General features: G+C 41.0%; 1 protein-coding gene across 1 annotated transcript in view; it reads right to left on the bottom strand.

Moving 5' to 3' along the window:
* Window positions 1-11,788, bottom strand: part of FGD4 (FYVE, RhoGEF and PH domain containing 4) — a 106,250-nt gene extending 94,462 nt beyond the window's left edge. Inside the window, exon 1 of the mRNA XM_071422440.1 lies at window positions 11,770-11,788. The gene's annotated coding sequence lies outside the window, so the exon portion shown is untranslated. The remainder of the gene's footprint in view (window positions 1-11,769) is intronic.
* Between the last annotated feature and the right edge of the window lie 259 nt (window positions 11,789-12,047).

Genomic DNA, 12,047 nt, shown 5'->3' with positions numbered 1-12,047 from the left:
TAAAAACTAAAAAAATTACTGCATTTACTTTGCCTGCCTGTTTTGAGCCTAGTAAGAACAGGATCCCTATTTAAGTCTGTGTACAAACATGGAGTTAAATATTCATATGTCAAGACTTGCCTACATGTTGTTTTATTGATATTTGTCAATAAAGAGCAATATGCACCTGCTCATATCTTAAATGTACATAGGTATCATGCACTAAGACTGAATTTTCACATTTTCAACACAGGGCACAATTCTGTGGGTAAACCAACATGACTAATGTTTTGAAAGATACTGAAGCAGAATAAAGATATTAAATATAAATTACCTTATTAACTTTATATTAGAATTACCTTAACAGAAGTAAAATAAAATTCTGCATTAGATTTCAAAACTCAGATTCTTGTCATAGATATAATGTTGTTAAAGTTATCTTCCTTTAATCTCTGAAGAGCTGAAAAATACAGTTGTGCTTTTACCTTATTTTTTTTAATTCAAACACCCAAATTAGAATTAATAGAAAGAATTCACACCTGCTTCCTTTTTAATATCAAATAAATTAATCAGAGAAGAGAGATGCAGTCATTCCCCACAATCCACTAATCAGGAAACAAACATTATGCATCTTTTCAGAAAGTTATTTTGCCTGTATATTCCTAAGTGTATCTGCTAAGTCCTAATTAGGGAACAGAACAGTATTTAAAAATAACAAACAAAAAAAATCCACCCCACAAGCCCAAAATCCCACACTGCCAAGTTAATCAGTAGAAAAGAGTAAAAGTTGATTTTCTACACTCATCAAATAATTAATTATACAATCATAATTTAAACTGCAGATTGTCCACGTATAGAAAAAAAAAAAGGACAGTGGGAAAAGCATACGTTCCACACAAAATTTGGTTCTGTATTTGCACATGTCATTCAAAAGCTTATGGTAAAAATGGAGGTTGTTCTTCATGATCAGAATTTCATTATCTATATATTATTATATATTATCTTTATGCGGCTTGCTAGCAGATGCTGTAATGCAGTTGAGAAGTTTTCATTTAGAGTTTAACATGCTTACTAATTATCAGAGTTCTCCTTCCTTCTTTCAATACATACCCATGCACCAAGAAAAAAAAAGGAAAAAAGAAAATCCTTAGGCATTGGGTCCTTTCAGCACCATGCAGTCCTCCCCATAGTTACTGAATAGCTCCTGCTTTTCTAATCCCTTGTATACTATACCTGAAAAAAACTCCTTATCAGAAAGCTGATCCTGCTTCTGTATCCTGTGCCACAGCAAATATTGTATTTTAAATTCAAACAACATGCTCTCCCTCACATAGCAAAACAAACAAAAAAAAAAAAAGAAAAAAGAAAAAAGAAAAAAGAAAAAAGAAAAAAGAAAAAAGAAAAAAGAAAAAAGAAAAAAGAAAAAAGAAAAAAGAAAAAAGAAAAAAGAAAAAAGAAAAAAGAAAAAAGAAAAAAGAAAACCAACTGCAGGATTTAAGATCCCCCAGCTCTGTAGCTCTGTGTACTTCAGTTTCCAGCTCTGCTAGCCTTACCCACACTTAGTGCTGCCTGTCAGCTCACTGACTATAATAAGCATGTAGTCCTTCTCAGTCTCAGGAAGGATAATATATTCTCACTTCTCATTTTTAAAAAGCATTTTTCCTTCCTGAAACTGAAGCTAACATTTGACAGCAAGCAGCTACTTTGTTTGACTTCCTGAGGAAGGAAAAGTACTTGGAGAAATTCCTCCATTTCCACCCCAAACTATAGATTCAGGGTGGTACAGGGGCACAAAGAACCACCTGAGAATGAATGTATGGGAAGCAGAGAGGGGCAGGAGTGGCTCTTTTCTCCCATAAGTACTTTTGTACAAGCAAACAGAGCTCAGTGGAGCACTGTGGAAAATGATGATTACTAAATATACGCTCTCTTGTGGTGTCCACAGAGAACAATTCATCTACTTCTGCTCAGGTTTCTAATCTCCTTCCTTGCAGTGAGAGGAAGCAAAGAGTGAAAGGTTTTGTGGTTTTTTTTCTGTCAAGCCAGCAACAGTGTGAGCAATAGCAGTGCACACCACAGGGCAGCAGACTGACCAAATTCTTTTTCCTGCAGAAAACTCTCTCCAAAAACACACTCTAACTCAGAATTCTGTATTTTTTTTCCCTGATCTATCACCTGCCTCCACCTCTAGGCAAAAGGAAACCATTGGAAAGGCTGGTGCTGCAAAGGAACACTAGTGACACTTTATGGGTCCCAGCACAGTAACTGGAATTTTCACTTGCATTGCTCTGGAGTCACCGAGTGAGTGTTTGGATTCTGTAACTTCACCATATTTGAGTATTCCTAATATCACACCTAAACAAATTAACTGGAAAATAGTTACAAGCTGTTGTGCCCCAGAGCTGTTCCCCATTGCAGGTACTTGAGCAGCATCACCAGCCCACATTTATATACACCAGTCATTTCCTCTGTGTCCAATTTAAAACCTCTTTGTTATTTGAAAGGACTACATTAATATTTTCTCAGAAAGCCATAGTGAAAATAATGAGCTTTTAGAGAAGAAGAGTCTGAAGTATCTGGATCAAAGTAGTTTTAGAAGACTGTGAAGACTTTCTGATGTCTCCTATACCAGAATCCTGATCCGTTGTCATATACTGCATGCTATTTCAGATAAATGCTGGTCACAGATGCCTTGACCCCAGCAGAACACAAGCAATCAGTTAAGGGCTTGGCAGATGCCTTCAATCAACAGTGTTTAACCTTGTGGGAGGAAAAAGTAATGTGACAGTTTGAGATAGACACAACACCCCTAAAATACTCCTGTTTTCTAAGCCTCACGTAAGCCTTTAAACCAACAAATCATAAGACATGCATGGTGAAACTACTTGATCCCTTTTTCATTTAGAACCTACCACTGTCCTATCTCAACATTTTCTGTAAGCTACAAGAGGCAAAAAACTCAATTAAGATGCATTTTAATCAGGATCCAGTCCCATACAAGACCTAAATGGCACTTGGGACCTAGCAAAGAGGGCACAATATTCACAGTAATAAGGTACATGATATATACCACGTTACAACACCCTGATATTACTCAGGTTTTAAAATGGTAGGCTACTTTTCTCCAGCAGCTCACCTGCATTTAGTCACAACAGCTCCAAAAAATCCCATAAAAAACTAGTGAACTTGACAGTTGGCATTGGCCACCTGGGAAAAGCAACCATAACAGTGTTAAAAGGTAACAGTTGTTAAAACCAGGAAATAATAATTCTCCACAGTTATGATGAACAGACACTTGTTTGTTTAAGCTCCACGAAAATCCTTTGAAGAGGTAACTCACTTGGGATTTGAAGTTCCTTTAAGTTCCTTATTAACACACACAATGTTAATATTGTTCTCATTTCTATGAACAAAAAAGCTTTTCATATATCCCGTGCACAAGCAGCCCTTATACAGAAAAGAAATAAAAGGAACAGTTAAAGGGGCAATCCTGCAGACTGAAGACCAAGGTTAGCCCACACCAGCACCAGCCAGGGCTCCTGCTGGCTATCCACAGCACTTGGATATTTCTCTCCCCCTTGACTGCATGTCAGCAATGTTGTTCTAAGGACACCCTCTATGCTTGATCCAGGACGGGGAAAGGATGTAGGGAAGTTTTTAGAAGCATGTGCACAACCCACCTCCTGGGCTGCTGGCTTTGGACCCCTCCCCAAACACAAGAGCCAGGGCAGTACCTCCTGCTGCCTCGCTCACCTTGGCAGGCTTAAAGAGCACCTTCACAGCCAGCCCAGGCACCTGCCTGCCCTTGACTTGCAGGTCTGGTGAGCCTGTTTGCCCCCTGGATCAGTTATAGATTAATAAATTATGAGGAACACTGTTTCCTGCATTATCATGCATAACTCAAGAGGTAATTACAGAGCAACAGTCAGCTCAGATTACCAGAACATGCTCAGCTTAAGCTGCTGCACTCCCACCGCTCTGCTTGCTGAAATGGACAATGATTCTTAGTAGGAGATTGGTGCAACTTGCTCTCAAGTTTAAAGTACATCTTAATAGAATTCACATTGTTCTAGATTTAGAATTAAAATAAGCCAAAACACAAATGCTGAATAATTTTATGCACTGATAGCAATTCTGATTTTATTGGACATACCACAAAAAAACAGGTGTTTTGCAAAGCCTTCCTAAAACCACATTTTCACACAAAAATTTCCAAGCTTTAGTCATAAAGGCATAAAAGCCCTCTTTTAAAGTTTCAAGAATTAAGATTTTTCAGGCTTTTGAAAGCCATTCCCAGGTGTCTCATCTCATATTACTTTCTTGAATGCTCTAGTACCACTAATCCATAGGAGAATAATTGAAGTACAAACTATTGTACCCTCACAGATGAAATGCAACCACTTAATAAGGAGAGTTAGTGTCAGACTGAATAAAAAGGAATGTACAGTATGTTTGCATTAAGACAGGGACATTTTGGCAAGAGTCAGCTGAAGAAAAGGCTGATAGCAGTGTAATTGCATAAAACTGAGAAAAAATTCAATTCTATCAAAAACAATTGACTTTTTATGTATCAGTGACTTTGCTTTGATTCTTAACTCACCAATTCTGAAGAGAGACCTAATTAGTCAGTAAGTTTAATTTCCTGACTCAGTTACTGATGTTAATATAAATAATGCATATATACTAGTATTCAATTAAGGACATGAAGTATCACAGACAAGACAGTAAATTATGGTAAGTGATGGCAAAGAGGAAAAACATTCTAATAACTCACTACAACAAGTTGTCATCAAGCCCTTGTGATACAAAACAAAATACTTAAAAAGCAGCCTGCCTTCAAATATTGTTTGCTTTAAAAATTTTACAATTCAGGGAATTTATGGAGTTAGGAGTTTGCTGTAGACCCTAACTTTGGTTTTTGATTTAGACTACCTGTTTCATGGTAGAAGAGAAGCCAGGAGCCTGCTCTCCTGTGAACTGGCACGACTACAGCATTCAAGAAAGTCATGTGGCATATGACAGACTCCTGAGCTTAAGCAACGAAATGTCTCAGCCTAGGAGGAAGATGAAGCCTTAAGTAAATAAAAATAAGTCTCCCTACCCCAGCTTTCTAGCTGGAGCTTAAAATCTGAGCAGTACCCAAAAGGAACAGCAGCTGGTCGGGTCAGGATGCTGAGCCAGAAGCAGAGGCAGTGCCAGGGAGCTCTGCACTCTACCCTAGGATTTTCTACCTTGAGAAGCCACCAGGAATGGGCAGGGGGATCTGCCCTCAAGTTTTCCAGGCTGAGGCCCCTCGTGCTGCACAGAAGCAGGAGACATACCAAAGATGCAGTCAGAAACTTCTCTGCTGACTTCTCAAGTGCCACAAAGTCCCCAGTGGCAACCAGCAGAGCCAAAAGCCTGGCACAGAAACATCAAATGCTCAGCTAATAAAAAGCCAAACCCTTAAAAGGGCCAGATGAAATTCAGCCACTGAACCAGTGACTTTTAATCACTGTTCACCATTGTCCCTCTCCTAGCTTCATCCAATTCTGGCCACACCAGCATCTCTGTGGGAAGGAAAGTGCCTGCAGTTCCCCATGAGGGGAAGGCTGCACCTCTAAGCTACATTATCACCTGTGCTGCAAGACCTTTGTTCAGAAGCCTTTAACAGACCACAGAATTTCCCATGCCACAGTACAGTTTCACCACATTTTTCCTTCTTTCCGGGCTATTTAACTTGTTTCACATTAACATCTGACATACTTAGCATTAATACTTATAATGAATGCTATTTCATTGCACTGTCCTCCCTTCCACTCAGCGTCTTTTGCCTCTAATTTTAACACATTTTATGCTCCATTTTACTGAGTTTCGGTGCAATTAGAGGTGTCAAATTGCTCTGAAACTCATTAGAAATACATTTCTTTACATGTCTAGTTTCGCAGACTACTGTAGCAGTAATTTTCCTTCTCCCCTGTTTTTACTCAATTCTCCTCATATTCTGATATCACCTTACTGCTGTGTACCTGCACCCTGGGACCACATCTGATTTCTACATGGCTTGCCAACATTTCAACAGAACCCCACCCTCCCTTCCCTACATTTCCTTCAAAAGACTTTTCTTCTGCTAAAGGCTTATCTCTGTTAAAATGCTATTTCCAAGGCAGCTGGGTGAAGAAACCATTAAAAATCCTTCTTTCAGTTTCCTCCTTTATGCTCAGGTTATTTACACAACCTGGTGCTCTGGGGACACACTCCCTAAGCAGTGTTCTCCTTCTCCCTCCCTTTGTCAGGAGGAGTTTGTTGACAATGGCATGAATCTATCGAGCTGTCCTCTGCTACGCATTTGATTAAAATGTTTTGACCATCAAGAGCTGGAGGCAAAGTTTATTCACAGATTTAACACAGATGAAAAGGATCATTCTGATTATCTGAGTGTAAACATTCATCCCAGATCCCCTTATATTTAAGACAGCTAATATACACAGCATCCCATTCTGGAACAGAAAGCCATTTTTTCTTCTCATAGAGTTTCAGCTACAAAATTCACAGTCAGTAATTTGATTAAAACATTGAATTGACAGAAATGTTTCAAAGAAAATCTACCCAATATTAAGAGAACTAGAGGAAAAAGCCCACAACTGCCTCATTTTAAAATTTTCTTGCTTCATATTTTTCCTTTCCCTCTGACAAAACCTTCATCATGGGAAGACAACTTATCTATCAAATGCATAACACTGCTTTAAGACACAACAGTGCAAAACACAGCAGTTGGAGGGCTTTATCACAGATCTCACTGCACCCAAGACATACTGACAAACACTGCCAAACACAGCCCAGTTATGAGCAGGATTTTTACTGCAGTGCTGGGAGGTGAGATAGTCTCTCACTGGGACTTAAGAAGTGGGGAAAAAGTCTGATAGCTGCAGTTTCAAGCAGCATGGGTGTTGACAGAAAGAGGAACAAAATAATAGCCAAGGGCAAACCACTGGGTTTTGTTGGTTTGGTTTTGTTTTGGTTTTTTTTGTTATTAACAGCTTCCTTTGTCAATATTCGATTTTACTTGTTACCCAAAAGTAACACATTCCCTGAACAAGCTCTCCTCTTCCAATCTAGAAATTTCCCAAGCACATTTATTAATTTATCTACAAAGGAAATCAGATTTATGATCCTGTACAATAAACTAATTTGTACTGGGTGTGCAAATTATTACTTTCAGTTTCAGCAATGCCTAGAAGCATTTCAGCAATGGTACTTACCAGAACCTTACCTGACTTTGGCCTCTCAGGCTAGGTTGAAAAGAAGCTTTTGGAGAAAGGAGCAGGCAAGTTTCAACAAAACCATGTCAGTTGCAACTCTCCTTTGAAATCTTTTGTGTATTGTCACTTGAAAGTCAATCAGTGAATACAAACTTTAATTTATTTCAGGAAATCAACACCCAGATCACCAAGAAGTCAGTATTACAGGGCAAACAAGAATTATTGGGTAAAGTAGACGTTGTCAGACAAGAATTAAATAGAAACATCAAACCAACCCAAAATACACATAGACATGACTGGATAGTGTATGAACCAAACAGTACACTCTTACTGGCTTTAAGGGCATCATTTTGATCCTAAATGTTTGGAGGAGAAGTGGGAGAAGAAATGGCAAAAGCAAAGTTCCATTTCTTGGCCCTTCCCCACCTTTGCTTCAATAAGAGGCAGAGGTGATTAATTTGGCTTTAAAACAGGAAGCTCTCTAATGAGAGGAAAATGCATTTTCATGGGAGTTCTGCATAAAGCAATTTGTTACACATTACTTTCCCTCATTTTTGAAGAGAGGAATGTTTGGAAGCAGTTTCCTCATATTCACCTTCCTCTCTCAACATTTTAAAGTATCAACACTCCTTGACAAAGCTCAGTTTTAGCAAAATGTCAAAAAGCCTCTAATCCCCAGGAAGGCTTATAAAGCAGCTATTTTTCTTTGTCAGTGGTCTCTAATGTACCTAGAGATGCAAATCACTGCTAAGATTGGCCCTAATGATTGTATAGGTTTTTCCTGAACACACTGCATAGCAAATTTTCAGTCACTGTAGACCAGTCAACAAAATGCAGTGGGTTATATAAAGCCAGGAACAAGAAGAATCAAAACCCAATGTTCATTGTTGTATTTTCAAAGGTAAAACAACCATAAGAAATTGTCAGGCAGGGCACAGTTATCTTTCTAGCATTTAAAAAATAAACAACAAAGATATTTTTCATAGACTAGAGCAGCATGCTATTAGAGTCTCATTTATTTATCTCCTACTGCAAGGTGGAAACCCAAAAGATTACTGAAGTTCCTTTAACACAATCCATCATTTCATACCCATTTACAGGCAGAGCTACAACAGCAGCAGCAGGGAACTATTTTTTTTTCCTGTCAGTGTTAGAAGACACCTTGCTGCAGTGAGTGCTGTCCTGAATGCAAATTACCTCAGCTCCCCACGAGGCACTCTGCAATGTCTGAGACTGCCAACAAACAGCACAGAGCCAGCAGATGTACAGTTAGAAGTCAGTGGTCAGAGGGAAACTTTCCAGAAAGGGTGAAAATTTGCACTGCAGTGGGCAAAGCCAGGGAAGCAGTGCAGGATTTGAATGCCACAAAAGCTAATCTAGTTTATGTGCAGCAAGGCCAGAGGTGACTGTGCTGATGACAGGAGTAAGCTGTTTCTTGCTATGAAAGTGAGTTGCTGTGTCCCTGCATCCTGAGTGATGGCTTCACACCTGGATTAAGTCTGCTAGGGGGAGATAGAACCTCCTAGGACAGCTCCATCCTCTGCAGAATCCAAGGGGTGCCACCCTCACAGCTCGCAGAGCTCTTGGCTTGTGAAAGTGCTGAACAAGCAAGCTGTGAAACACCTGTTTCCTAGTGGGAGCCTAATTTTGAGTTAACATGCACACACACATTTGAAGCAAAGCTTCACTCAAGTCACACAAACTCTGAATTCTAATTCAGCAGGAAAAAAAAAAAAGGCACCAAATCCACAACAGCTATTCCCTTCAAAAAGAGATTGTTAATTATGTTACTCCACACAACACCCTTTTCTAAACTGTTTCCAGATACCTAACTTGGCATTTTCCATCAATTTCAAAGTATCTCTGAAGATTCAAGTACTCTTTGGACTAAACTTTTAAATTAATGTCAACTTCTATTGAGAGATAAATTTTGCTTTGTCCTGTAGGCAGTTAAACACGCCAAGCTTTTTCAAACTCACAGGTTAACAAAATCCAATTGCCACTTTGCACATGACAATGAAGGTGAATTTGGGCTATAGCAAGTGGAAGAGCAAAAAGATTTTTCTGTTACAGGTCCAACACTTTGACTGCAGTGCATAACAAAAGGCTGATGCTGTAACAGAAAACTTCAGTAGCTTGTATCAGCCTCAGAAATACTTTCAAGCAACACCAAGAATGGAAACAATCCTTGAACTTCTGCCTCCCAGCACATAAAAGCTGCACATAGCCTCCTTCATCAGTCCAATGTCAAAAGCTGTGAGGCAATATTGAGTGTACAGGAGTTACAATAGTCTTTATTATGTCGCTGCACTAATTAACACACAATTTACTAGTTTGAGAAGTGCTCTGATATGCTTGCCATATGCATCATCCAGAATTATTTCAAATGCATTTACAGCTCATAAAACAGATCTACTTTCTGGAGTTCCTTTCCAGATACAGATCTGAGGGAATTGCCTGAGAACTGTCCCCCAGGCAGTAATGTCAGTAACTCTCACCTTGCACAACATTTGGCAGAGACAAGGATTGGGGATGGACTACACTAACTCCTTTCCTGTAAGATTTTCAAGCAGGTCAAAGGCATGGTGCTGCATTAGAAAACCCTTTTCACATCCAGTTAGTATTTTATAAGCCAGAAAAGTATAAACACCTGCCTTTCTTTTTTTTTTTTTTTTCTTTTTTTTTTTTTTCTTTTTTTTTTAATAGAAGAAAGAACAACATCAGGCTTCATGTTGCAACTGTGAATTAATTTTATTGCAGAATCAAGGCAGTCTGGCAGTCTGGTGAGCTCTTGTCAGCCACAGAAGCAAGTGCAGTCACATTCTGACTACAGAGAGAGAAGCTGCCAAGCTATCCTGGGTTTATGGGATGCTGAAGCACTGGTTCCAGCAGCTTCTGCAACAGGAAGAAGGGGGCCAAAGTTCCCCTCTGAGAATAGAAGTCCTGTTCAGAAGGTTCCTTCATCTCATTTTCTGGGAGAAATGGATTATGAGTGGGAAAAAAGAGAGGCTTTATGAACTTACATGGAGAAATCATCACCAAATCTCCCTTTTATTTCCCACATATTTGAAATTCATTTCCTTATCTTAATTTGTGAGGTTTCCATACTTAGAAGTCACAATACAGGAAACTACTGTGAGTTTGGTTATTGTAGTGCAAGGACATTTGATTAGCAGGATATTGCTCCTATCATGACCCTCACAACCTTCCTGCAGCCCAACAGCTGACGAGAGCAGTCACATTGAAAGGCTGCATGCATCCTGCACAAATGTTTAGTAGATAAATCACCTGGTGGAGCTAGTGTGAGCACAGATGAAAAGAGCAACAATGAATAGATTGTAGATGAGTAAAAATACACTACCCAGGAGTCTAAGGTAACAGAGAGCAACTGCAGAAGACTAAAGGAACTAAATTGCAAACTAACAGAAAACGCAGAGTCCTGGTTATAAGTATACCTCTATTGGAGGAGATGAAAAATCCAAGTCTACATGCTGCAAACACAATTACCAATTCCTCTTTCCCAATGTAAATGAACACATAAAGCCTTGAGAAAAAAAAATCCCGCCATCATTAAAAAATTGTGGTTTCATGCACAAATCCAAAGTCACTACACATTAAAGCTAAAATAAAGGATCCTGAACAGCATTGTGGTAGTCTGCTCTTCTCTGTGCATACTCATGGTTTAATTAAGCAGGCCTCTTGCCCGGGAAGTCATGGAATGACTGTCCCCAAGCAAAATACCCCACCCTAGTGTTTGACATGTCATAATTCCCAACATGGTAACAACCATATGGCAGAGATTACAAGCTTTATTTGACCCACTTTGCCCTCACACACCCATAAAACCAATGTGCCGTGGCACACAAGCATGAGAACAGCACATCACACTTGCTGTCACACCACAGAGCTCGGACCTGGAAATATGTGTGTGTGGGCATGTGTGTGTTAACTTGCTGATAAAGGACACCTTTCTGAAGCTCAGATTTTACCACAGTACTTCTTCAGGGTGGCCAAGGCAACGCAGGTAACCAGCCTGAGTGCGTCTGTCCCTTTCGACATTATGCAGCTGCCTCCTGAAGTGTAACGTGCCGGACAAGTCCAGCACAGGTTGTTGCTGAAGGGGGAAAAGAGGGAGGCACTGGGGAGGGGCAGGTGCAAGACACGGTCTGCGACAGGGGGAACATTGTTTTCCTGCCATCCTAAGAACTGCCAGCACAAAACTCTTAGATATAAAAATACGTGTTACAATAGTCTCATATGGAACAGTGTAAATGGACATGAATAAAAAGTACAACTTGAGTACGTTTCGTGCTGAAGGTATGAGCTCCGAAGGCCCGGGGGGCTCTCTCCCGATGAGCCTCCGAGTTCACCCGGCCCCACGCCGGCCACCAGCCCCGCACGGCGGAAGTGGACAGGGGAATCTCCCCGGCTCTGGCAGGTGAGCAGCACCCTCTGCTCCTTCAGAGAAGGGAGGGGAAGGCAGGGAGCCCAGGGGAGCCCACCCGGGGGCAGAGCGATGCTCCCGCTGCCCGGCGCGCTGCGCTCTCACCTGCGGCCGGGCTCGGGGCTCCGGCGGGCGCTGCTCCTGCGGCTCCGGGAGCGGCGCTGGATTTCCTGCGGATCGCCACCCTCCTGAAGTGCGCTCCCTCCGCTCCGCTGGTCCTCGGGGCGGCCGAGAAACGGAGAAAGACGGATTGAGGCAGGGGCCGGGGGCTCCGCAGGGTCCCCCGCACTGCCCCGAGGGCAGCGCCTCCCTCAGCGCCCGCCTGCATCGCTCGGGCCTCACCTGCGGCCGCTCCCGCCTCGCCCGGAGCGGAGCGGCACCTG

This window comes from Agelaius tricolor, unplaced genomic scaffold (assembly GCF_023055355.1).
Source record: "Agelaius tricolor isolate 1412-34295 unplaced genomic scaffold, bAgeTri1.0.p SCAF_3, whole genome shotgun sequence".
NCBI classification, from domain to species: Eukaryota; Metazoa; Chordata; class Aves; order Passeriformes; family Icteridae; genus Agelaius; species Agelaius tricolor.
This window is presented reverse-complemented; position numbering and strand designations above follow the sequence as displayed.